We start from the raw sequence: 4,921 nt of genomic DNA, 5'->3' as shown, positions 1-4,921 counted from the left end.
TTTTCATCTATCTGTGTCTCTGAGATTCATTATAGACATAACCTTCAAATTCATCTTTTATTTCAAGAATTCTGCTGTTTATGCCATCCATTGCATTTCCTTCTTATGCAATAAGGGAAAATGAGTTTTGAATGTTTAATTAAGGTTTTTTTTTTTTTAATTTTCAAAAATGCTTGTTAGTTTCAGGCACACAGATGACTCATGTCTTTGTGATTAAATTTTTACTCTTGTAAACATTCATTTATAGTATTTTATGATTTTTATTCTGATAGTGTAAAGATATGATATTTCTAAGGATTACCACTTTACTGGCACAGAGGGTGGTTATTTATTTTCCTGTTAGTCTAATAAGGGAACAACTGTGAATTTGTCTGTGTTTGAAATGGATGTACGCACATAGGAGGGGTAACTAGGAGTGCTTTCCCCATGCAGATGTGTTTCTTTCTACTTGACTATGGGAACCAGAACAAAGCAAGGCGAGATCATGTAACTGAGGATTCCTAGGCATTCTTCAGTGGCTAGTCTGTAGAATTGCATGTTTAGAGCAGTTTCACCAACTGCCACAGGTTTTTGACTTAGTGTACTTCCCACTATAGGGAGGGATTCTTTTGCTCATGTTTCTTGTACATGTTTTCCTCTCATTACATTACCATTACATTATTCAACATATCAACCTATTATATATTGAGATGTTGCTGCTTCTGCTGCTGCTAGTTGCTTGGAATACAATTCTGCATCGAATACTCTATTTTTCAGCTCTTGTAAATTCTCCTTGGCTGTGTCTTCAGATGTTGCCACTCTTGTACCTTCATGAAGCTTGCTTTGGGATCGCTCTTGACACTTGTCACGCACTCTTTCATGCTGCTTTCTGGTAAATGTCTTCCATTGTCTCATAATTATCTAGATCTTTATTTTGTCTTCCACTGTGGTCTTCTTTATTTTATGATGTGTACGTGTTTTTATTCCAGTGACCTCACTTTTATCTTCAAAGGTACTATTGTGCTCTTTTTATTACCTTAGACAATCATTTTTATTTCTTGCCCTTTTCTTAAGGAAAGATTTTCCTTTATCTTTTTGAGCATCTTGACGATACTAATTTTAAATTCTGAGTCATATGATTCCATGAGACACTCATTGCAGGACATTTACGTTCCTGTGTTGTAATACTGTATATGGTTTCATTCCGTGTGCAGTTTTCTTCTTTATTTTTTTCTCCTTTTTCTTTTCTATTCCCTGGGTCCCTTGCTTGGAATCGGATTTTTTATTGTCACTTCAGGGTTCTTGCCCATGGAGAGCCACAATTTCAATTGGAGTTATCAGAGTCAGTGGCTACCTGATTTATTTCTTAATCTTTCAATTTTGTTTGTGGCCTTTTGCTTTCTAGGTCCTGCAGCAAAATGAAAAGGGTAGACACAGGTGGTACTTGGTAATAGTTTCCATTTAACTCTGTTTCTTTTGACTGTTTATGTGGCACCTTCAACTGCTGCCTTCTTACAATGAGCTAATCTGCCTCTTTTCGCTGGGAGCACCTTTTACCCTGTAAAATGACATGACTTAACTGCCACCCACCGTGGAGCCTAAGGCTCAGAACTCAGTGGGTCTAGGTCTTCAGTTCTTTTTAACCCCTCATGTTTTTCTATTTCTGGTCCATTCTATCCCTACTAAATAGAGGTGTTTATCTAGGTTTTGCATCTGGATATGCCTTATGCCTTTTTAATGTTCTTGATTCTTCTGTGTCCAGTGTACAGATGTGATATGAATATGAACTCTTGATGTTTGCATCACAACTTCCAGCCTAGTTTCACAAATCATTGTTAGGCTAATGGTGACAATCTGCAACCTGGGTTCGGTGTGTGGCAGGTATGTGTTAAGAGTAGTGAACTGCAGCCGGGCGTGGTGACACATGCCTTTAATCCCAGCACTCGGGAGGCAGAGGCAGGTGAATTTCTGAGTTCGAGGCCAGCCTGGGCTACAGAGTGAGTTCCAGGACAGCCACGACTACACAGAGAAACCCTGTCTCGAAAAACAAACAAACAAACAAACAAACAAACAAACAAACAAGCATGGGGCGTACATTCCCATTCTGCCACTTAATAGGTCCATGGTTTTTCTGATTTGCTTTTCCCCTGCTGCATAGGGAACATGGGGCTGCTAACTCCTGACTCAAAGAACAAATTTAAGGATCAAATGAGATGAAGGTGAACAGAGCAGGAAAAGGTAGCACGTGGGGAAATCCATTGCTGTAGTAATGTCGGTATTCGACAGACCCACTGTGCCACTCCCTTTACCACCTTTGTATCCTCACATTATTCCCAGACAAACTGATGTCAGAGAACTTCATGAGGATCTTATAAGAAGGAAAACAAGAAAACTTAGCTCCAAAAATAAGTCAGCATCACAGGACAAACACTGGTTATGCCTAAGAAAAGAGGCATCCAAATCTAACTAAACGGAAAGATGTAGTGTAGTGGGAGCAATGCATAACTTGGCGATGAACTACGGGCTTCCATAGGACCAGAGCAGAATCAATGGCATCACATCCCTCACAGATGGGAAGAGGCCCCAGGAAACACAACCTGGACATCTTCCCCAAGGTACTCACAGCAACAAGTCAAGTGTCAACTGCCTCCAGGTGGATGCTATACAATGGCTATGCCTGATTTCTTCCCATCACTCTCCTACCAAGGTTCACTGACCTAACTCGCCAAACAGAGAGATGATTTTTAAAAGCACCACTCTCCATAAATAAAACCAACTGCAAGAGAGCTAAGCTAAATTAAACCCATCCCATTTCTCTTCATTTATTTCATTAAGGAGGAAATAACACTTCCAAAAAAAAAAAAATCAGATACCAGAAAAGAGGAATAAATGTTAACCACCCCCACCAAAACACACCACTACTGGACCAAATGGGATCTTGTGTCTCTGGGTTCTTTAACAATATTTCTTAGTAAACAAACAAACAAACACAGCCTGAGCAAGCACAGGAAAGCAGTAAGGCAGACTAAGTACATCAGAGTGAAGCAGTTCACTACTCTAGAGGACCATAAGACATTTTCCGGGCAGTGAAATCTTTCAGTGTGATACCATAAAAGGGAATGTAAGGCACATTTGTCAAATTGCCACATAATTGAGTCAGTCCCAATGTAAAGTATAGATTTAGCTAATAATAGTACATTGCCATGGACTCATTATTTATAATAAATTAACTTCACAGATGCATCTTAACAATAGTTCTGTATGCTTTAGCCTCAATTTTTCTATATATGTCTGAAAATGCTCTAAAAATAAATTCTATCAGATACATTTCTTTAAAGAACCAGTGTGTTTGTGTCATGTGACATACAGTAGAAACAGTAAGGAGGGAAAGGATTCCGTATCCCGCAAAAACACAAACCATACCCATGCATTGTACTGTGCATGTGCCCTTTAGGCTTAGGACTTGGAGTTAGAAATCTCCTTTGTTTATCTCTCTGAACCTCTCCACAGTGTTCCTTTAAGTCTGAAATATTCCTAATCTTGTGCTTAGCTCAAGGGTAAATCATCGAGGCAATGGGAAACTCAATTTCTTCAAATATGACTTATGAAACTGACAGTGGAATGAAAACACTGAGTTCTTTTTTATTTAGCCCATAGGCATTCTAACCCTCATACGTCATAAATAACCACAGTTAAACATCTGTGGTAGGGTGCAAATCCTAAGGATACACTGCAGGTAAAGGAAAGCAATTCTTCCTTCTTGAATTTGTGTATTTGCTTTTATCAACTAGCAAACTTTCTACAAATACAGTGCCTGCATGGACACAACAAAAGAGACTATGAAATATATATGAATGGAAACACATGGAATTGAATGTATCATATCTAGGTAGATATAAAACAGCCTGAACTTTACAAAGGATATGCTGGCAGAGGAAAGCAATACTATAAAGTTTATGTCTTTCAACTTTCTTTCTTTTGTTTTATTTTATTTATTTATGTTTTGTCTTTCTATTTTCTTATTGCTCACATGGTATTCAGTCTTTATAAATTATAAGTTGAACCAACAGCTACATAAAAATTCTTGGGCAGCACCACATGATGGTAGGGACTGGTCTACAGCAGGAATGACTTTTCTAGGCAGGGCATTACACTGCCTCCAAAGTAAATGGTTGATTTGAGTAATTGGCAATGTGGTTAGTGTGGATGGGATCCTTAAGCAGTATCAGAGAGATTCTTTCCCTTAATCAAGGACAGAGTCCCAGAATTAGTTTAACTGTCCAATTGCATCCATTAACAGAAATCAGCTAATCTTTGATTTCTCAAATCTATTTTGTCATATATGAAGGTGTCTAAACTTTAGGACTGAATATTTCTTACCTATGAGCTAGAAATGTTTTATATGCTCAATTATTAAATTAATGCCACCTAGAACATTCGTGGGTCAGAGAATATAATATATAATTATTTCAGCTTTTATAGAGAGTTTCTAACCTTAACTTAAGAAGATAGAAAATGTACAATATTTTACCTTATTTAAATCTTTTTTTCATACATTATATTTTGGTCATACTTTTCCTCCCCAAATCCTCCCAGATCCTTTCCACTTCTATACCCACCCAATTTTGTGTTCTCTCACCCTCCCTCCGCCACCCCCCGGAAATAAAACCAAATAAACCCATAGCACTGAGATAAAAAAACCACCAAAACATGACAAAAGAGGAGACAGAAAATATGGAGTCCATTTTCCGTTGGCTGACTACTCCTAGCCATGGCCCTGCCCTTGAAAGGCTGTTATGCCAGTATCACTCCACTGGAGAAACTGATTCTTCCTTTATCAGAAGCTCTCAATTGCAAATAACTTTTTTGTTAGGGCTGTGGTCTTATGTCCACTTCCCCTTCTCAATGCTTGGATTTTTTTCTGGTTAGAAATTGTGTAAGT

This window comes from Mus caroli, unplaced genomic scaffold (assembly GCF_978045245.1).
Source record: "Mus caroli unplaced genomic scaffold, Mus_caroli_1 scaffold_2, whole genome shotgun sequence".
NCBI classification, from domain to species: domain Eukaryota; kingdom Metazoa; phylum Chordata; class Mammalia; order Rodentia; family Muridae; genus Mus; species Mus caroli.
The sequence above is the reverse complement of the archived record's forward strand: the minus strand, read 5'-3'. Positions refer to the sequence as shown.